Here is a 23717-nt window from a genome sequence, read left to right as displayed (position 1 = left end):
CACACATAAAATGAATAATCCAATTTAAATAAATGGGCAGAATGAATAGGTATTTTTCCTAAGACATGATGACCAACAGACACATGAAGGATGCTCAACATCACTAATAATTAGGGAAATGCAAATGAAAACCACACTGAGATATCACTCCACCCCTGTCAGAATGGTTAAAATCAATAATACAAGAAACAACAGGTGCTGGAGAGGTTGTGGAGAAAGGAGAACATTCCTGGTACTGTTGGTGGGAATGTAAACTGGTGTAGCCATTCTGGAAAACAGTATGGAGGTTCCTGAAAAAGTTAAAAGTAGAAGTACCTTGGGCACCCAGCTGGTTCAGTCAGGAGAGCATGTGACTCTTGATCTCAGGCTTGTGGGTTCGAGCCCCATGTTGGGTGTAGAGATTACTTAAATAAATAAATAAATTTTAAAAAGAACTACCCTATTATCTAGCAATACACTACTAGATATTTACAAAAAAAAGGAAAAATACTAATTCAAAGGGATATATACATACCTGAATATTTTTGCAGCATTATCTGTAAGAGCCACATTATGGAAACAGCCCAAGTGTCCAACTGATGAATGGATACAGAAGAGGTGATATATATATATATATATATATATATATACACACACACATATACATATATATACATGTATATATACACACACATATATACATGTATATATACATGTATATACACATGTATGTATACACACACACGCACGCGCACACAATGGACAATTACTCAGCCATAAAAAATAATGAAATCTTGCCATTTGCAATGGCATTGATGCAGCTAGAGAGTATTATGCTAAGCAAAATAAGTCAGCCACAGAAAGACAAATACCACATTATTTCACTCATAGGTGTAGTTTAAAAAAAACAAAACGAACCAAGGAGAAAAAAAGAAACAGGGAAGCAAATCAAGAAACAGACTCTTAACTATAGAGAACAAACTGATGGTTACTAGAGGGGAGGTGGGTGAGGGAATCAGTTAAGGTGATGGTGATTAAGGAGTGCACTTGTGATGAGCTGATTTGGGCATAATGTAGACAAACATACAAATATAATATGTATAGTTTTCATTACCTAAATATTTCAGTTACCCTTAATAAACTGATATTTGTTTATTTTTTTTTATTTATGAGAGAGAGAGAGAGAGAGAGAGAGAGAGAGAGAGAGAGAGAGAAAGCCTGAGTGGGGGAGATGGGCACAAAGAGAGAGAACCTTAAGCAGGCTCCGTGTTCAGTGTGGAGCCTGACATGGGGCTCAATCCCATGACTCTGGGATCATGACCTGAGCTTAAATCAAGAGTTAGATTCTCAACTGACTGACCCATCCAGGCTCCCCAATAATCTGGTATTTCAATATTATTTGGAACTTAAAGGATATACTTTAAACAAAATTTAAATATTTGAACTTAAAATCCAGTCATAAAAGACATTTGATTTCATTGTTCTTTGTTACTCTTTGTAAGAGCAAAATATTAGAAACAACCAAAATATCCATCAGTAGGACAGTAGTTAAAAAATATGGTGTTTTCATATACTGATATGATGCAGCTATTTAAAATAATTAGGTAAATCTGTACATCTGTTATAAAAAGATCTCCAAGATAAACTTTTCAACAGTGTGCATAGCATACTATCCTGTGTATAAAAATAAAACTATGTGTGTTTGTATGTGCCCATGTGTATTCACATATGTGTTTAAGTATGTAATATTTCTGAATGGATACATGTAAAAATGATTAACAGTGATATCCTCTGAAGAAAGGAATTGGGTGGCTGAAGAATGGTGGAGGGGGGTAAAGACAGTCAGAGGAAAATTTAATTTTGACTATATGCTTTTTCTACATTTTGAACAACATGCATATACTGGGTATTCAAAACATGAAAAAAACTAAAATTAAATAAAATCTAGCCACTTTCATTTTATTTATAAAAATAATTTTGATTTCTGTGTATAATTATTCTCAATTTGCCTTACACATCCAGATTATAGACATTTAGCCTATTAGAAATTCTTGTTAGTGTTATTTTCAACTATATCTTGCCTCCAAATGAATTAATTGGAATGTGATTGGTGGGAAGCAACTGTAAGTATTGTATTTCATGCTCAAAGATGCATATCTTGTCCAATTTTTATCAGGATATGAATTTGGAGTCATTGTTGTTCTTCATCCTCACCTCCTGCCATAGATTATGGATACATTTACCCTGATTTCATTATTGTTACATGTCAATTACTGAAGTGATATTTATTAACAGAAATGATATTAATTGTCTTACATTTATAGGCAGTTCATAATTTTCAAAGTGCTTTCAGATACATTAGTTCATGTTGTCTACACAATGACCTTGTAAAGTAAAGAAGATAGTTACAATATGGCCAATTTAGAGATGAAGCTAAATGAGGGTTACATTATCTCATTTGGTGCCCCCTTGTGACCAAAAGTCCCCATTTGCAGAACTGCCAGAAAGATAAAAGTTGTAGGCAGGAGACAGGTACAAGTGCTCAATACTGAACCAATGGTTTTAGCCTCTTTGACTACACACTAAGCTAAGTTTCCTAGATCCATGGGAATGGCTTTCTTTCAAATGGCCGACAGAGACATGATTCCTGTAGGACATTCCACACACATACATTTTCCCCCAAACCCATAAATAAAAGGGGATGAATTTACACTTTACCCTAACACATCCCAGTGTTATGTATGGGTGTGGAGCCTCATTAAATTCCAATATCATGTATAGGCATGGTAATTGCCAATATGTGCAGGACATTTGTGATGATAAAACAGCAACTGTAGCAGTTCATCTGGATCCTGACCACCAGCCCAGAGACAAATCTATCAGCACCCAGTGTAATTATATAGCATTTGCAGATTAGCTAGAGCACATGCTGCCATGGAAAGACAAACTCATTTCTTTCTTCTTTTTAAAAGTTTCATCTGAAATTCACAGTTACTATTTGAGAAATGAATGGGAGAGCTGTCAGTACCAGGGCCCCTGAACAACAGAGTGAAGATTTACATTTTTCTTAGAAAACTTATCCTGGACCTCTATAGGGACTAATTTGGGGTCTGTTCTAGTCTTTGAATTTGCTGCTCAAGCTTCATGTTTTGATTGAAAGAATGAGAGCAAGCGATGCAGTTTAGTACTAATGTTTCAGTCTACAATTTCTCCCCTGCATTTTCCTTTGTAGCTGCTTATGTTTAATTATCCTTAAATATAATTGCTCTACCGAGTCTATCATGACAGTAGTCTTAATGTACTAGTGAAACTATTACTGTTCCTGACTGCTTCTTCCTAAAGCTAGGTCTTATGTGTTTGACACTAACTGAATTTCCTGAGGAGAATGCCCAATTTGGCTTTCTCTTTCCTATTATAGTTAAAGGTTTTTTCTACCTGACTGAAATGACTGATCAATATCCATGAACATAGTATAAGAAATAAGTAGAATTGTTTGATTGAATAAATCAGTTTGACCATATTGCCTATTACATACTGTTATAATGACACACTGTCATACGATGACGTCCTCTTAAGTTGTTAATTTGTCTATTTAACTAGACTTGCCAGAGAACTACATGGGAAGGAGTAGGACAGCTATACGCAAAGGACACTAAATGTATGAGTACACTTGGGTCATAAAGTAACTCATTAATTTCTATGAATGAAGCCATTGTGGAATGTGTATGTTAAGGTTAATGAAATGGATCCCTTCAAATCCATTCAACACACCGACAACACTGAAATCACATTCCAAAATCACTATTTTCATCACAACATTTAGCCACTGAAAGTCTACCAATGCCTCCTATATTTACAACAGGATAAAATCTGAAACTGTCAGCTGGGAACATAAAGAAAGCCCCAATATAACCTTTAAAAAACCTTCCTGCCTTGTTACCCACACTTCTATTTTATCACTCCTAGGTCAAGTTACTTTCCTCATTTGTCCCTTAACACATTGCATTAATTTCCAACTCTGCATCTTGGCTTAAACAGTTTCCCTGAGCTTGAAAACAAATAATAATAGCTACCATAGTTATCATTTATTTAGCATCTACTGTGTGCTAAGCACTGTTCTAAGGCATTTTATATTACATTTTACAAATAACTTTTCAAAAGTCAAGCAGCTTCTGTCTGACTTGTAACACAGAAATCTCAAGTGGCTTCTGTCTGATTTCACCATGCCCACAATGATTCTCTAAGAACTTTGTTTTGTGTCATCCCAAGTCCTATCTATCCTCCAAAAGCCAGTCATGCATTGTCCAGAAAACCTCCCCTAAAAAAAAAGCCCAAGCTAATTTTTACTCTGGTTAGGCTGAAAATGAAATTGCAAAGCATTTACTATTTCTTTGAACCCCTTATTTGGTTCATAGCAAACATACACTTCTTTGAATACAAATTAAACCTCACTTTATGTGGGTATGTCTAGTCTCCCTGACTAGATTTTTAAGCTCCTGGAAGACAAGTATCATAACTCAGATAACCCAGCAATTAAGATAGTGTCTGACACTGTGGAACAAATAAACACAATCTGAAAGTTAAGTTTTCTATGATATTCGTTCTCTAAAGACAGGTATTTTCCACAGGGCTCTTAGGTTACAATGAACAGAAACAAGGGTGCCTGGGTGGCTCAGTCCGTTTAGCATCTGACTTTTGGTTTCCGCTCAGGTCATGGTCTCACAGTTTCATGGGCTCAAGCTCTGTGTTTGGCTATGCACTGGCAGGGAGGAGCCAGCTTGGGATTTTTCTCTCTCTCCTTCTCTCTGCCCTCCCACTAATCACTCTGTCTCTGACTCTCTCAAAAACAAACAAACAAACAAAAAACAGTGAACAAGAACAAATTTTTGCAAATTTAAGCAAAAAAAGAATTTATCAGAAGGACGCCTCAAGGATGGACATGATGTCTGAGGAACTAAGTTTAGAGATAGAAAAGGAAACAGGTTGGGTCTAGCTGAACAGGCAAAAAGAACTACAAGGCACTTTCTTCTTGATCTCATCAACAAACTGAATTTACTATAATTGGTTTTATGTTTCCTTTTAACTGTTTTGTATTGTGTTGTGTCTTGTTCTTTGTCCTTGTGTCACCATGATCAAGAATCAAAGTCCCAGGAAAGAGGCTTAATGGACAAGTTTTGTTTTGTTTTTTGTTTTTTTTTAAATTTCCTTTATCTATTTCATCCATTCCTCACCCCCTCCACTCTGGCAATCACTAGTTTGTTCTCTTTAACAGTCTGTTTGTATATTTTGGTTTTTAGATTCCACATAAGTAAATTATATGGTTTCTGTCTTTCTTTGACTTATTTCACTTAGCATAATACTTTCTAAGTTCATCCATGTTGTAACAAATGGCAAGATCTCATTCTTTTTATGAATAAGTAATATTCCATTTTCTTTATCCATTCACCTATCAATGGATGCTTGGGGTGCATCCATATCTTTGCTATTACAAACAATGCTGTAATAAACATAGGGATGCATGTAACTTTTCAAATCAGTGTTTTTGTTTTCTTTTGGTAAATACCCAATAATGGGATTATTAGATCATATGGTATTTCTATGTTTAATTTTTTGAGAAAACTTCATACTGTTTTCCACTGGTTTCACCAATTTACATTCCCACAACAGTGTACAAGGGTTTCCTTTTCTCTATACCCTCATCAATGTTTGTTATTTCTTTTCTTTTTGATACTAGCCATTCTGACTGATGTGAGGTGATATTGTGGTTTTGATTTGCATTTACCTGATGATTGGTGATGCTGAGTATCTTTTCATGTGTCTCTTGGCCATCTCTCTGTCTTCTTTAGAAAAATGTTTATTCAGGTCCTCTGCACACTTTTTATTCATACAGTTTGTTGGGTGCGTGTGTGTGTGTGTGTGTGTGTGTGTGTGTATTGAGTTCTTTAAGTTCTTTATATATTTTGCATATTAACTGCTTATTGGATATGTCATTTGCAAATACATCATTTGCAAATGACCAGACATTGTAAAATGCCCACTGTGGAGCAAAATCACCCATGGTTAAAAACAATTTCCCTCCAGGAAACTTATTGAGAATCTTGGGGGAAAAGACTTGGGAACAGTCTTTATGTGGGAAACAAAATTGAGATCCTAACTAAGCAAATTAGATCTAGGAAGGGCCAGGAATCTTGTTAACATCACTAAAGATTTCCTGTAATCATGAAGGGAAATTAGCTAAGCCTAGTCAAAGTAGTTGACTAGTTTCAAGATTTCATAAATTGAACACAGAATGAATCCAGAAATTGCTGATCTCTGGAAACATCATACAAACTTTAACCTTTTAAAAAAATATATCTTTCTGAATTAATTATATAGACTTCCTAATTCTGAATTATGATGCACACATTTTACGGCCACTTAGTGAATCTCAAGTCACATATATTACAAGTATTTTATTTCTAAGATCACTAGGCTGAAAGTCCTTGAAATTAGATGAGCATACAGGAAAAACTACACAATAAAAGTGATTATTTAATTTCATTTTTAATCCTCTAAACCTGTAAGTTCAAACAGGACCAGTGTTGGGTATAATGTGTCTCCTTTGCCTTAAGTTTCCCTTTTATGAATATCCTACTTTGAAGAAGTTTCTTCTCCTGCCTGCTTTTAGACACCCAGAGCTGTGTCTCCCTAATCAAAACTTGCTACAAAGAAGTCTCTGCAATTTAAACCTTAGTATAAGCAAGACATCTGTACCTTCTCTCTTAAGGCTAATGGCTTTTGAAGGATTGTCTCTAAATGTGAAATTAAAGGCTTTACTCCTTAGTAGGGGTTTAAACAGCAGACACATATTGAGCCCCAGGTCCCTTCCCTGAACTGTCTTCACAACAGTGTTGGCCAACAAACAGGGTGGCCTTCAGCAGAGGCTAATGAAAACAAAGTTATTTTCCTCAAGATCCCACCATCATTATTATGAGTAATTCCTTGACTTCTTATTGACTTTAGCAAAGAGAACCCAGGCATATTTTAAATTTAAAAAATGCATTAATGCCCATTAAAACTCAAGTCTGATTTTAATTTCGGCCTGTTATTACCTCCATCAACTGAGCACTATAACAATTAATTGTTGTAAATATTTTCTCTGCCAAAACTCTAATATTCTGTGCCTTATTTAAAACAAGAGTGGGAATGGGGCGCCTGGGTGGCGCGGTCGGTTAAGCGTCCGACTTCAGCCAGGTCGCGATCTCGCGGTCCGTGAGTTCGAGCCCCGCGTCGGGCTCTGGGCTGATGGCTCAGAGCCTGGAGCCTCTTTCCAATTCTGTATCTCCCTCTCTCTCTGCCCTTCCCCCGTTCATGCTCTGTCTCTCTCTGTCCCAAAAATAAATAAACGTTGAAAAAAAAATTAAAAAAAAAAATAAAACAAGAGTGGGAAGACTGACATATATCGTTTGTTTATTAACATCCAGGGAGAATATGTATTGTCTAGGTGTTTCAGCTATAATAGAAAGGCAGTGATGGATTTAGGTAAAAAAAAAATAAATCCAGTGATTCCCAGAATCATCTGGGTATTTGTTTTCAAACCATTGGTGGTTTTGATATGTATCTCCCATACCTTCAGATATTTTGATATGTGTCTCCCATACCTTCCTACCCCTCATAAAAAATAATTTCCTTTAGTAAGTCACTATTACTAATGGTGATGGCTCATGTTTCTCATGTGTGTATTTGAAAGATAAAATTATGGAGAACCACAGAGAATCAAACAGATAGGAGATAAAATGCTCATAGGATTAAATTTCTTTCTTTAAAAAAACACATTCTGGTTGCATTAAAAATATTCCTGACATCATTTAAAGCCATTGTAAGTATTTGACTTTATTAATCATAGAAATTAAAATTTTAAGTTCTTCAAATAAATAAGTGATCCTTTAACACTCAGATGCTAAATTCCCAGGGAAATGCTGAAGGACCTACTTGGCCATTGCCCCTGCACAGCTTAGGGCTCGTCTAGCAACTGCTCTGGGCATCTGTCTCAGAGCCTATATCTTGCCTTGCAATTCAGTGGATGTGCCTTCAGGGTGGTGAATGGTCAGGGCTGCTGTAAAGTTGCCCTGAGGTGTTCTTTCCTCTAGATTCCATATTTATTTCCACTAATATTTGAGTTTTGAGCAATGCATGAACTTTGGGAAAGCTTGAGCATAAAGGCAGAGCAATTTCTTCTCAATGCCACTTGACACAGGGCCCTTCTCTGGAGAGAAGAATGTTTATTCAGCACAAATTTGCCCAGACAAAAAACAACTCCTTCAAACTTGAAAAGAAAATAACCTCGGGGCAAATGGAAACTTAAACAGAGATTGTGATGGTAGGGCTTTTTTCCCCCTTCACAGAGCATGCTTTTTCTTCATTCTTCCCTTTTGCACCTCAAGTAAGGTTCTCCTTCTCTCTCTAAAATAGTACTCCCTGTACCTTTATATTGTAGATGTCTAACACAATCCAAATGTGGTTACTATTCAATAAATTACACAAGATAGTATATACTTCTGGGGTTCACGTGGAACTTAGGTAGTAGTTAGCACTAAAATAAATATGAGAAGTTAAACACAGAAAATGGATCAATTGAAAGTTTTCAGATTTATTGAGACATATTTGGCATATAACATTGTATAAGGTTTAGGTATACAACTTGCTAATTTGACACACATATATTGAAACATGATTACAACCACAGTGATAACTAACACCTACATTGCATCATATAATTATCATTTCTTTTTTTGTGGTGAGAACATTTAAGGTCTACTCGCATAGCAACTTTCAAGTATATTCTATAGTTAACTATAATCGCAATGCTCTGCATTAGATCCCCCAAATTAATTATATCTTCTAAATGGAAGGCTATACTCTTATCAACAGCTTACCATTTCCCCTGCTTTCTAACCATTGGTAATCACAATTCTACTCTGTTTCTATGATTTTGGCTTGTTAAGATTCTATATATTTGAGATCATACAGTATTTGTCTTTCTATCACTTATTTCATTTATCATAATGCTTTCTAGGTCCACTTGTATTGTCACAAATGTCAGGATTTCATTCATTCTCGTGGCTGAATAATGTGTGTGTGTGTGTGTGTGTGTGTGTGTGTGTGTGTACATACCACATCTTTATGAGATGGATTAATTGTTAACTTGCATCAAGTTCCTCATTTGATTCTGTGGTTACTGATCTGTTGGATTCTAGAAATTTGGCCTAGGTAGTGATGCTTAAGAATATAATAAGATACTCAAAGATGGTTAATTTTAGAGCTAGACAAGCTCTTATTTGTCTAATTCATGTAGCTATTTTGACATATGAAAAACTTAAAAGAAGCAGAAATGGAAGGGATTTGCTGAACATCATATTTCAAATTAGTGATATAGCAGAAGACTAAAACCTCTTTTCCTGAATTACAGTTCAATATTCTTGCCACTGCACCATGACTAACACTGATTATGCATGCATTCCATGCCAAGCCCTTTTACATTCATTCCTCTCATTAAATCTTTACAACAATGTATAAAGTAGTTCCTAACATTATCAACATTTGACATATGAGAAAATTGGGGCTCAGTGAGATGAAGTTATCTGCCTAAAAGCATATTGGTGATAAATACAAATAGACCAGGATTCAACGTAAGTCTACTTGACTCTTGAGTCTGAGCTCATAGCCACTACTTCATACTATCACCCCTCTTCCTTTTTTTTTTTATTTAAGACAGTTTCTTTTTTATTCAAAATATATCCTGTTTCCATATTCATGGAGCATGGGGATGGATTGACTGAATACCTTTAGTTGTGTCTACACAATTCTATAGGTCAAAAAGTGGGATGAAAATCCAATCTTAGAGTGTTTGGTGTCATTCATTCTTTCAATCAGTTAACACATATTTATAGTTATTCTATTATAGAAAAGTACTAAAAATGTGTGTGTGTGTGTGTGTGTGTGCACGTGCACTGGGTTTGGGATGTACAAATTTGTACGAAAAGTACATATTTGAAGAATGTACAGAGTCATATCAAAAGGGTTACTCTAGTTCTAGAGATACGCATGTACAAATGTCTGTAGTAAATGACAAAAAGTGGTAAATGCCCTTTTAATTCTTGTTGTTGTTACAAGTTACCACAAGCTTAGTGGTTTAAATCAACACATTTATTAGAATCTTATAGTTTGAGAGGTTGGAAGTTTGAGGTGGGTCTTACTGGACTAAAATTAAAGTGTTAACAGGGCTGAGTCTTTTTCTGAATTCCAAGGGGGAGAAATTAACCTCTCCTTTTCCAGCTTCTAAAAGCTGCCCACATTCCTTGGTGCTTGACCTTCTTCCATCTTCAAAGCCAGAAATGGCAGTTTGACTCCTTTTCATATCACTCCAACCTTATCTTCTGTCTCCCTCTTCCACTTTTTTTTTTTCAACGTTTTTTTTTTTTTTTTATTTTTATTTTTGGGACAGAGAGAGACAGAGCATGAACGGGGGAGGGGCAGAGAGAGAGGGAGACACAAAATCAGAAACAGGCTCCAGGCTCCGAGCCATCAGCCCAGAGCCTGACACGGGGCTCGAACTCACGGACCGCGAGATCGTGACCTGGCTGAAGTCGGATGCTTAACCGACTGCGCCACCCAGGCGCCCCTCCCTCTTCCACTTTTAATGATCCTTGTGATTGCATTGGGTTTACCTGCATAATTCAGGATAATTCCCTATTTTAAAGTCAGGTGATTAGCAACCATAATTCTATTTGGAACCTTAATTTGCCTTTGCTATGTAACCCAACATACTGCTAAGAGATCAAGATGTGGACATCTTTAAAAGGCCATTATTCTGCCTACTAAGATGTCACAAAAGGTAATCAAATAAATACAAATGAAATTTGAGGAGGAATATGATATCTTGGTTGTCATATGGAATAACGATATACATTGCATGTGTTTATTTTTATGAAATAAACTTTTCTTCACTGGCCTCATTTCAGCCAAATCAGTTTGTAAATATAGACTTAATCTTTGTCTATCAAGGCAATTATTTGAATAGATTGGGCTGGTATTGACACTTGTGTTTACAATTTAATACGATTGATTTGTTTATCACTGCGGAAATCATTAGGCATCCATGGCCTCTCAGCATATTTTGTAATGCAAAATAATGAGGAAAAACAAAATATCACTTAAGCAATATTAACTGTTTGGATGTGCTAATAGTCCCCAGTGAAACTATAACTATGGGTATTAAATTAGCAATTGCTTCAGAATAAAAAGTTTCATGATAAGAATAACTCTAATTCACAGAATAATCTTTTGGTGGACATTAAACATGATGTGATATTTAGAACTCAAGAAGACAGGGGTGCCTGGGTGCTCAGTTTGTTAAGCGTCCATCTTCAGCCCTGGTCATGATCTCATGATTCTTGAGTTTGAGCCCTGCGCCAGGCTCTGTGCTGATGGCTCAGAGCCTGGAACCTGCTTCAGATTCTGTGTGTGTGTCTCTCTCTCTCTGCCTCCCCCACTTATACTCTGTGTCTCTCAAAAATAAATAAACATTAAAAAAGATTAAAAACATAGAACTCAAGAAGACATTGCCATAAGTGGAGGGACATCTTAACATAAAAAAAATTAGTTTTGGGGCCCAAATTGTAAAATAGAGCTGGTATCAATCACCAGGCATTATCCTTTTACTTTCTTTAATGTCAGCTTTGACTTACAATTTTTCATTATCATGAGTTACCCATTTGTTTTCATGAGAGCAAGTCGAATACATGGTCATCAAAAATCTATAAATTGCAGTTATTTTTACTATGCAGATGAAGAAACAGGTTCAAGGAAGTTAAATTACTCACCTAAGGATACACAGCTACAAAGGGCCAGAACTAGGATTTAAAACCCCATTTCTTTGACTGTAGTTTCCTAGTCTCATTTAATCCCCACAGCATTACTATAAGGTGAGTACTACTATTATCCTTTGTTATTGTTGAGGAAATTAAGATTCAAAGAGGTTGGGTAACTTGACCAAGGTCACCTATCTGGCAAAAAGAAAAAAAAATACAGAGCTGTTACCCAAATCTATGTCTATCTGACTTTAAAGTTGGGATCTTTCCCCTGAATCTCTCTAGGATAGATATGTAACAGTATTTCAAATGAGCTCAATTCTACTAGAACAATATCTGAAAATAAAGTCATTTTGCTTTTCATTTTCATCACTGAAGTCAGAATCTAACGTTTGGAAATTTTGATTAATTTCCCACATGATGTCAGCTTTCAGGAATGTTTCCAAGCTTGTTCCCTGTCTTTATAACATTGATGAGCACTAATTTAATTAATCAAATATAAGTTGATGACTTATAATGTTGGAATTGATTTTCAAATGAAACCAATTATAATTATTTACAGTTCCAAGGAGAAAACATAAGGTAGGTGATTCCAAGATGCACTTATAAGATGCAGAAGAATCGAAGAAAAGAGAAAAAAAAATCAATTGAATTTACAAAGCACTATCCCTTTTAATTATTATCTCATTAAGTCAAACTTGGAAGCTAGTAGGACAAGGACAGTTGTCTCCAGAAACTGAGATATAAAATGTCAGAAATTTCAAAGTAGGAGTCACATCTCCCAAAACAGAGTGCCTTTTATTTATTTATTTATTTATTTATTTATTTATTTATTTTTACTATATGAAATTTATGTCAAATTGGTTTCATACAACACCCAGTGCTCATCCCAAAAGGTGCCCTCCTCAATACCCATCACCCACCCTCCCCTCCCTCCCACCCCCCATCAACCCTCAGTTTGTTCTCAGTTTTTAACAGTCTCTAATGTTTTAGCTCTCTCCCACTCTAACCTCTTTTTTTTTTTCCTTCCCTTCCCCCATGGGTTTCTGTTAAGTTTCTTAGGATCCACATAAGAGTGAAATCATATGGTATCTTTCTCTGTATGGCTTATTTCACTTAGCATCACACTCTCCAGTTCCATCCACGTTGCTACAAAAGCCCATATTTCATTCTTTCTCATTGCCACGTAGTATTCCATTGTGTATATAAACCACAATTTCCTTATCCATTCATCAGTTGATGGACATTTAGGCTCTTTCCATAATTTGGCTATTGTTGAGAGTGCTGCTATAAACATTGGGGTACAAGTGCCCCTATGCATCAGTACTCCTGTATCCCTTGGATAAATTCCTAGCAGTGCTATTGCTGGATCATAGGGTAGGTCTATTTTTAATTTTCTGAGGAACCTCCACACTGCTTTCCAGAGCGGCTGCACCAATTTGCATTCCCACCAACAGCGCAAGAGGGTTCCCGTTTCTCCACATCCTCTCCAGCATCTATAGTCTCCTGATTTGTTCATTTTGGCCACTCTGACTGGCGTGAGGTGATATCTGAGTCTGGTTTTGATTTGTATTTCCCTGATAAGGAGCGATGTTGAACATCTTTTCATGTGCCTATTGGCCATCCGGATGTCTTCTTTAGAGAAGTGTCTTTTCATGTTTTCTGCCCATTTCTTCACTGGGTTATTTGTTTTTTGGGTGTGGAGTTTGGTGAGCTCTTTATAGATTCTGGATACTAGCCCTTTGTCCGATATGTCATTTGCAAATATCTTTTCCCATTCCGTTGGTTGCCTTTTAGTTTTGTTGGTTGTTTCCTTTGCTGTGCAGAAGCTTTTTATCTTCATAAGGTCCCAGGAATTCACTTTTGCTTTTAATTCCCTTGCCTTTGGGGATGTGTCGAGTAAGAGATTGCTATGGCTGAGGTCAGAGAGGTCTTTTCCTGCTTTCTCCTCTAAGGTTTTGATGGTTTCCTGTCTCACATTTAGGTCCTTTATCCATTTTGAGTTTATTTTTGTGAATGGTGTGAGAAAGTGGTCTAGTTTCAACCTTCTGCATCTTGCTGTCCAGCTCTCCCAGCACCATTTGTTAAAGAGGCTGTCTTTTTTCCATTGGATGTTCTTTCCTGCTTTGTCAAAGATGAGTTGGCCATACGTTTGTGGGTCTAGTTCTGGGGTTTCTATTCTATTCCAGTGGTCTGTGTGTCTGTTTTTGTGCCAATACCATGCTGTCTTGATGATGACAGCTTTGTAGTAGAGGCTAAAGTCTGGGATTGTGATGCCTCCTGCTTTGGTCTTCTTCTTCAAAATTCCTTTGGCTATTCGGGGCCTTTTGTGGTTCCATATGGATTTTAGGATTGCTTGTTCTAGTTTCGAGAAGAATGCTGGTGCAGTTTTGATTGGGATTGCATTGAATGTGTAGATAGCTTTGGGTAGTATTGACATTTTGACAATATTTATTTTTCCAATCCATGAGCAGGGAATGTCTTCCCGTTTCTTTATATCTTCTTCAATTACCTTCATAAGCTTTCTATAGTTTTCAGCATACAGATCTTTTACATCTTTGGTTAGTTTTATTCCTAGGTATTATGCTTCTTGGTGCAATTGTGAATGGGATCAGTTTCTTTATTTGTCTTTCTGTTGCTTCATTGTTAGTGTATAAGAATGCAACTGATTTCTGTACATTGATTTTGTATCCTGCAACTTTGCTGAATTCATGTATCAGTTCTAGCAGACTTTTGGTGGAGTCTATCGGATTTTCCATGTATAATATCATGTCATCTGCAAAAAGCGAAAGCTTGACTTCATCTTTGCCAATTTTGATGCCTTTGATTTCCTTTTGTTGTCTGATTGCTGATGCTAGAACTTCCAGCACTATGTTAAACGACAGCGGTGAGAGTGGGCATCCCTGTCGTGTTCCTGATCTCAGGGAAAAAGCTCTCAGTTTTTCCCCATTGAGGATGATGTTAGCTGTGGGCTTTTCATAAATGGCTTTTATGATCTTTAAGTATGTTCCTTCTATCCTGACTTTCTCAAGGGTTTTTATGAAGAAAGGGTGCTGGGGGCGCCTGGGTGGCGCAGTCGGTTAAGCGTCCGACTTCAGCCAGGTCACGACCTCGCGGTCCGTGAGTTCGAGCCCTGCTTCGGGCTCTGGGCTGATGGCTCAGAGCCTGCAGCCTGTTTCTGATTCTGTGTCTCCCTCTCTCTCTGCCCCTCCCCTGTTCATGCTCTCTCTCTGTCCCAAAAATAAATAAACGTTGAAAAAGAAAAAAAATTTTTTTTTTAAAAGAAAGGGTGCTGGATTTTGTCAAAGGCCTTTTCTGCATCGATTGACAGGATCATATGGTTCTTCTCTTTTTTTTTTTTTGTTAATGTGATGTATCACGTTGATTGATTTGCGAATGTTGAACCAGCCCTGCATCCCAGGAATGAATCCCACTTGATCATGGTGAATCATTCTTTTTATATGCTGTTGAATTCGATTTGCTAGTATCTTATTGAGAATTTTTGCATCCATATTCATCAGGGATATTGGCCTGTAGTTCTCTTTTTTTACTGGGTCTCTGGTTTAGGAATCAAAGTAATACTGGCTTCCTAGAATGAGTCTGGAAGTTTTCCTTCCCTTTCTATTTCTTGGAATAGCTTGAGAAGGATAGGTATTATCTCTGCTTTAAATGTCTGGTAGAACTCCCCTGGGAAGCCATCTGGTCCTGGACTCTTATTTGTTGGGAGATTTTTGATAACCGATTCAATTTCTTCGCTGGTTATGGGTCTGTTCAAGCTTTCTATTTCCTCCTGATTGAGTTTTGGAAGAGTGTGGGTGTTCAGGAATTTGTCCAGTTCTTCCAGGTTGTCCAATTTGTTGGCATATAATTTTTCATAGTATTCCCTGATAATTGTTTGTATCTCTGAGGGATTGGTTGTAATAATTCCATTTTCATTCATGATTTTATCTATTTGGATCATCTCCCTTTTCTTTTTGAGAAGCCTGGCTAGAGGTTTGTCAATTTTGTTTATTTTTTCAAAAAACCAACTCTTGGTTTCGTTGATCTGCTCTACAGTTTTTTTAGATTCTATATTGTTTATTTCTGCTCTGATCTTTATTATTTCTCTTCTTCTGCTGGGTTTAGGCTGCCTTTGCTGTTCTGCTTCTAGGTCCTTTAGGTGTGCTATTAGATTTTGTATTTGGGATTTTTCTTGTTTCTTGAGATAGGCCTGGATTGCAATGTATTTTCCTCCCAGGACTGCCTTCCCTGCGTCCCAGTTTGGATTGTTGTATTTTCATTTTCGTTTGTTTCCATATATTTTTTAATTTCTTCTCTAATTGCCTGGTTGACCCACTCATTCATTAGTAGGGTGTTCTTTAACCTCCATGCTTTTGGAGGTTTTCCAGACTTTTTCCTGTGGTTCATTTCAAGCTTCATAGCATTGTGGTCTGAAATTATGCATGGTATAATTTCAATTCTTGTAAACTTATGAAGGGCTGTTTTGTGACCCAGTCTATGATCTATCTTGGAGAATGTTCCATGTCCACTCGAGAAGAAAGTATATTCTGTTGCTTTGGGATGCAGAGTTCTAAATATATCTGTCAAGTCCATCTGATCCAATGTCTCATTCAGGGCCCTTGTTCCTTATTGACCGTGGGTCTAGATGATCTGTCCATTTCTTTAAGTGGGGTGTTAAACTCCCCTGCAATTACCACATTCTTATCAATAAGGTTGCTTCTGTTTATGAGTAATTGTTTTATATATTTGGGGGCTCCGGTATTCGGCGCATAGACATTTATAATTGTTAGCTCTTCCTGATGGATAGACCCTGTAATTATTACATAATGCCCTTCTTCATCTCTTGTTACAGCCTTTAATTTAAAGTCTAGTTTGTCTTATATAAGTATGGCTACTCCAGCTTTCTTTTGCTTCCAGTGGCATGATAAATAGTTCTCCATCCCCCCACTCTCAATCTAAAGGTGTCCTCAGATCTAAAATGAGTCTCTTGTAGACAGCAAATAGATGGGTCTTGTTTTTTTATCCATTCTGATACCCTATGTCTTTTGGTTGGCGCATTTAATCCATTTACATTCAGTGTTATTATAGAAAGATATGGGTTTAGAGTCATTGTGATGTCTGTAGGTTTCATGCTTGTAGTGATGTCTCTGGTACTTTGTCTCACAGGATCCCCCTTAGGATCTCTTGTAGGGCCGGTTTAGTGGTGACAAATTCCTTCAGTTTTTGTTTGTTTGGGAAGACCTTTATCTCTCCTTCTATTCTAAATGACAGACTTGCTGGATAAAGGATTCTCGGCTGCATATTTTTCCTGTTTAGCACACTGAAAATATCGTGCCAATCCTTTCTGGCCTGCCAAGTTTCAAAAGAGAGATCAGTCACGAGTCTTATAGGTCTCCCTTTATATGTGAGGGCACGTTTACCCCTTGCTGCTTTCAGAATTTTCTCTTTATCCTTGTATTTTGTCAGTTTCACTATGATATGTCCTGCAGAAGATCGATTCAAGTTATGTCTGAAGGGAGTTCTCTGTGCCTCTTGGATTTCAATGCCTGTTTCCTTCCCCAGTTCAGGGAAGTTCTCAGCTATAATTTCTTCAAGTACCCCTTCAGCACCTTTCCCTCTCTCTTCCTCCTCTGGAATACCAATTATGCGTATATTATTTCTTTTTAGTGTATCACTTAGTTCTCTAATTTTCCCCTCATACTCCTGGATTTTTTTATCTCTCTCTCAGCTTCCTCTTTTTCCATAACTTTTTCTTCTAGTTCACCTCTTCTCTCCTCTGCCTCTTCAATCCGAGCTTTCGTTGTTTCCGTTTTGTTTTGCATTTCGTTTAAACCGCTTTTCAGCTCCTCGTGACTGTTCCTTAGTCCCTTGATCTCTGTAGCAAGAGATTCTCTGCTGTCCTGTATACTGTTTTCAAGCCCAGCGATTAATTTTATGACTATTATTCTAAGTTCACTTTCTGTTATATTATTTAAATACTTTTTGATCAGTTCATTAGCTGTTGTTATTTCCTGGAGATTCTTCTGAGGGGAATTCTTCCGCTTGGTCATTTTGAATAGTCCCTGGTGTGGTGAGGACCTGCAGGGCACTTCCCCTGTGCTGTGGTGTATAACTGGAGTTGGTGGGTGGGGCCGCAGTCAGTCCTGATGTCTGCCCTCAGCCCACCGCTGGGGCCACAGTCAGACTGGTGTGTGCCTTCTCTTCCCCTCTCCTAGGGGCGGGATTCACTGTGGGGTGGCGTGGCCCATCTGGGCTACTTGCACACTGCCAGGCTTGTGATGCTGGGGATCTGGCGTAGTAGCTGGGGTGAGTAGGCAAGGTGCACGGCAGCAGGGGGGGCAGGCTTAGCTCACTTCTCCTTAGGTGATCCACTTCAGGAGGGGCCCTGTGGCAGCCGGAGGGCGTCAGATCTGCTGCCGGAGGTTTGGCTCCGCAGAAGCACAGAGTTGGGTGTTTGCGAGAAGCGAGCAATTTCCCTGGCCGTAACCGGTTCCCTTTGGGATTTTGGCTGGGGGATGGGCGGGGGAGATGGCGCTGGCGAGCGCCTTTGTTCCCCACCAAACTGAGCTCTGTCGTCCGGGGGCTCCGCAGCTCTCCCTCCCTTTGTCCTCCAGCCTTCCCGCTTTCTGAGCAGAGCTGTTAACTTTTGACCTCCCAGAGGCTAAGTCGCGCTTGCTGTAGGAACACACTCAGTCCGTGTGGCCCCTCTGCTTTTGCAAGCCAGACTCGGGGGCTCTGCTTGGCCGGCAGGCTGCCCCTCCGCCCCGGCTCCCTCCCGCCAGTCCGTGGAGCATTGCCTCACCGCCCTTCCTACCCTCTTCCCTGGGCCTCTCGTCTGAGCTTGGCTCAGGAGACTCCATTCTGCTAATCCTCTCGCGGTTTTCTGGGTTATTTAGGCAGGTGTAGGTGGAATCTAAGTGATCAGCAGGACGCGCGGTGAGCCCAGCGTCCTCCTACGCTGCCATCTTCCTCCAGCCCCCCTGCCTTGCCTTTTTAAATCAACCTCATAAATGTTTCCCCTAACTGTGATTGTTATTTATTTATTTTTTAACTAAACTTTTAAAGATTACTCCACATTTTCTAATAGAATAATAATTTCCTCATCTTAATTAATTAATTAATCTCCTGATGTAATTTTATCAAGAGATCGGACCCAATGCTCAGAAGGAGAATCTATATCTCTGAATAAGGAGACTTTGAAAACCATAAGGCAGGCTAGCATTTTGACAGGCTAGTCACTCCCTGTCACTTCCCCCTACAGTTTCTCTATAATGGTTTAAATGTAGCAGCTTCCAAGTGTGGTCTAATTCACCTGAGGGTCTGCACATTCCCTTCCTGATCCCATCATCCCCTGGATTAATGCTTCCTTGCAGAACATTCCAGTACAGATGGAAACCCAGGTGCTCAAGGCTGCTCTGGCCTTATGCCACATTGATCTGGTGTCATTGGATGTTTCCACAGTAAATATGTACTTCTCTAATAGTGTCTTTAGTCAAGAAGAGGTCAGGTCATTTGGGAGAGAATGAAAGGCTTTTCAGGAAATTCTCTTCTGTGGGGGTGGTTCCCTGGGGTTACAGTGAAAACACTGCAGATAGATCTATGGCTCTGCTATTAGCCTGAAAGGCTAGTTATATGTCTGACCAAAACCCAGGGCCCTAGGATCTTTGTCTATGGGCTCATGCCCCATTAGTGCTTTTTCCTGACAGCTGGAGCTCACTAGCAATATAGCCATTTAGTCTCAGAGAACCCAAAAGAAGAAAAAGGCACTACCTACTTCTTGAGGAGGGACTTTTAGTTTTAAGGATAGCAAAAGTTTCTCATCTTGCCTGTCTTATGTGCATTTAGATCTTGGAAATGTCTGTGATGCTCATCAGCATTGGGCTGATGTCACCCTAATTCAGAGCAGATGGTTGCTTATATGTTATGATTTTATAAGAAAAGCTTCTTCCAACTTTCAAAAACATCTGCCACTCCCTATCTTGGTCACAAAGCCTATAATATTGCTGTTAAGAGCATAGGCTCTGGGTTAAGAATACTTGTGTTTGAATCTGGCTCAGCTACTTACTGTTTGACTTTCATCATGTTTATTAACCCTTCTAGAATTTTATTTCCTTAACACATAACTGCGGATGGTAATAGTACCCACTCTTTAAGGTTGTTATAAGGACTAAATGAGATCATATTCTAAAGTGTGAAGTAGAGAACTGGCTCATAGTTATCAACAAATGATAGCATTTATTATTTTTCCAATTAAAGAGAACATTGAGCTGTATCTACTCCTAGGAAGGGAATCCAATGTAATGTATGACTGAGAATGGGTATGACAAAGATAAGAGGGTTGAAAGGACAAGGATGGGGGTAATGAAGGGAAGAAGTGGGGGTAGGGTAGAGACAGAGCACCAGGATCATCAAAGCAAGTCTCATTTCAAAAATTCAATTTTTCAATACCTTGCGACTTGTGTATAGAGATCCATATCTAAAACTCAGATGGCCAGTTTCTGCCTTGGTAATTGTACTTTTCCTATAAGCTTAAAAAATACCTATAATAATGTGTAAGGAAATGGATAAGCTGGCAGGTGTATTTCAATAATATCTATGTGGATAATACACAAAGCTTAAGTCAGTGATTTTTTTGACTCCCCTAGGCCCTGCAAAACCAGATGGAAATTAGGCTTGTTGGATGGAGTTTTAGGCTGATGCCAGTTTTTCTGCAAAGCAGGTATACAACTTATTAGCTGAATGACAGAAGACACTTCATCAGCTTAATGAAATGTCTTTCACAGAATGGACAGAATAAAAGCAGCTCAGTCTTTATGTGGTATATTGTTCGAGCCCTGAGCTAAAATTTAAGAGACCTGAGTTTTAAACCTAATTCCACTAATAATTTAGTGTGTGACCTTATATACAATTCAGTTAACTTTGATGTTGTTTAGTTTCCACATCTTCAAAATGTGGTAATTGTCTTGTATGGTTCATATGGTTAATATGAGAACTAAATAAAATAAGAAATTTATAAGTCCTATAAGGTTAAAAAATACTCTAAAAATATAAGTTAAAGGGGAGCCTGGGTGGTTCAGTCAGTTAAGCATCTGACTCTTGATTTCAGCTCAGGTCATGATCTGATGGTCATGAGATCGAGCCCTGAATCAGGCTCCGTGCTGGGATTCTCTTTCTCTCCCCTCTCTCTGTCCCTCCCCACTTCAAAATAAATAAACTTAAAAAAATAAAAATAAAACCATAAGCAATAAAATGGAAGATGTCTTCCTAAAGTTACAACTTTAAACAATGCATGCAGGAGATACAGCAGTCTTATGCCATTCTTAGAGGCCCCTGAGGAGGAAATCTACAGGATCATTTTGGTTGTTTGTTCAGTGTTTAAAAGGTTTTTCCACCATAGCATTGTATTTTATGTCTAGTGTAAATTTACCTAACTGAAATGAAAGGCTATATTTACTGAAGAAAAGGGAGATGCATCATCAACTGTTTCTGGAAAATATAATACATAACACTAATATGGTACTTACTCTAAGTCAGATACTGTTCCATGGACTTAAACAGATGTTAATTCATTTAACACTTACAACAACTCTATGTATGAAGTAAATATTAGTATTATCTTCATTTTATAGATAAATAACTGAGGCATTAAGAAATTAGGTGACCTGTCTGAGGCTACATAGCTAGAAAGAAACAGAGCTGAGATTTAAATTTAAGTAGTCTGGCTCCAGAGTCATTGTTAAATATAAGCTTAACAGAATCCTGATCAATTTGCATCATTTCAACAAGCATTCAGTCCTACAAAATCATAATTGGAAAGACTCTAGTCCTCCTAACACATGAATTCCCTCTAAAGAGTTCCCAGCATTCAGCCTTAGCTAGATAGCTTTTTTTGCAATAGGCTCACTACATCACAAAATTGATTGTTTCAATTTTTAATAAATATTAAGAATGTCTTCCTTACATTCAGCTAAAATTTGTTTCTTTTGCATATTTTATATGTTGGTCCTATTTCTGCTCTTTGGAATAGCACACAAGAAACTAATACATCTTCTATATGCCAATGCCTAAAATGTTTGCACACAGGTTTCTTGATCTTTTTCACTCCCTGCCCTTCTGAAAACCATCCCTTTTCCAAGCTAAATACTTCCAGATCCTTCAATTGTCCATTGTCTTTTAGGTGACATGTATTCCAAAACCTTTTACCAACCTAGACATCCTTTTTTGGGCACAATCTAGTCTGTCAATGGGTCCCTTAAATAGGGCACAATAAACTGAGCACACAATTTCAGATGTCATCTAAAGTGCAGTGGAACCAATACTTCTATTGTTCTGGACACTACCTTCCTGTGACACAGACTGAGACTGAATTAGCATTTTTGGCAAACTAGTCACACTTCTTATGCTCTTAGCCAAATAAAATCCCAAGACTACTTTTGCAGTTGGATTTTTTGGACCTTAATGAAAAACTTTACTTTTTTTTTTTTTCTGCTTAAATGTCATCTGGCTAGTTTCAACCCATCATTCCAAACTACTGAGATCTTTTTGAATAAGAATCATGTCTTACAAAGAATTAACTGTCCCTCCCAACTTCCTCTCATCTGCAAATGTGATAAGTACAATTTATACATCATCTAAGTCACTGGTAAAGAACGCAGAACTGGAAAGCAGGCACTCTGAGAGAGGGCTCTCTGGTGGTCAACAACATTGGTTCATTAATCAATACTTATGAAGTACATTACCTGCTGAAATCCTAAAGCTCTCCACCAATCCATATTTTTCTGGCTTTGCTTCATGTTCTGGGACATTCTTTCTCAAATTGGACCAGCTAAATAATTTGTGGAGTCTAGTACAAAATGAAAACATGGGAACCCTCATTCAAAAGATATTAAAAATTTCAAGATAGTAACAGTAGATCATTAAACCAAGTGTGGAAATCTTCTAAGCAGGGAGCCCTGTGTGACTATACAGTTCACATGCTCATAAAGCTAGCTCTATGCCCAAACTCTCCTATGACAGATTGCTACTTGTTCTGCAAAATTTTCTTTCTTTTCTTTCTGAACATGTACCTGGACTACATATTCCAACCTCTATTGCACTTAGGTGTGACCATGAGTCTGAGTTCTAGCCAGTGCAATGTGAATGGAGGTGATATGCACAACTTCCAGGTCTGGCCCATAAAAATCTCCCACATAGTTTTTTCATACCATTTTCTCTTCCATCGGCTTGAAACAAATGATAACAGAGGCTTTGGAAATTAAATGCTATATAGTAAAAATTTAAGGATAAAGGAACCTACGACCTTGAATTCAGAATAGTTTTTTTATGGGGCGCATGGGTTGCTCAGTCAGTTAAGTGTTTGACTTCAGCTCAGTTCATCATCTCACAGTTCGTGAGTTCAAGCCCCGCGTCGGGCTCTGTGCTGACAGCTCAAAGCCTGGAGCCTGCTTCGGATTCTGTGTTTCCCTCTCTCTCTCTCCCTCCCCTGCTCACGTGCTCTCTCTCTCTCTCAAAAATAAATACATTATTTTAAAAAAAATAATACTTTTTTTTAGGACTTTGAGCAAAAAATATATTTCTATTATGGTTGAAACATTATACATCTTTGGTTTGCTTTTTAGTTCTAGTTGTGTCACTCTAGATAATACATTACCTGATTATCAGAAGTACATAGAGGGCTAATTGAAATTCCTATTCCTGGGGCCCGCTACTAGAGAATACAATCCAGTGAGTCTGAGGTAGGGATTGTGAATCTATATTTTTAAGAAGCCCCCAACACCTCTACAGGTGATTCTGATGATAAGGCAAGTTTGGAGACCTACTCCTGTAGGCTTTTCCTTTCATTTTTTTCCCTATCACGATGTCCCCCACCCTATGCTCATTTTTCTCCTG

At 37.9% G+C, this 23717-nt stretch overlaps 1 protein-coding gene across 1 annotated transcript in view; it reads right to left on the bottom strand.

The window, feature by feature from the left end:
- Positions 1 to 23717, bottom strand: part of IL1RAPL2 (interleukin 1 receptor accessory protein like 2) — a 626232-nt gene that overhangs the window by 298868 nt on the left and 303647 nt on the right. The gene's annotated exons all lie outside the window — the stretch shown is intronic.

Source organism: Lynx canadensis, chromosome X (assembly GCF_007474595.2).
Source record: "Lynx canadensis isolate LIC74 chromosome X, mLynCan4.pri.v2, whole genome shotgun sequence".
Lineage (NCBI taxonomy): Eukaryota > Metazoa > Chordata > Mammalia > Carnivora > Felidae > Lynx > Lynx canadensis.
Note: the sequence above shows the minus strand (reverse complement) of the source record. Positions and strands in the feature narration are given on the sequence as shown.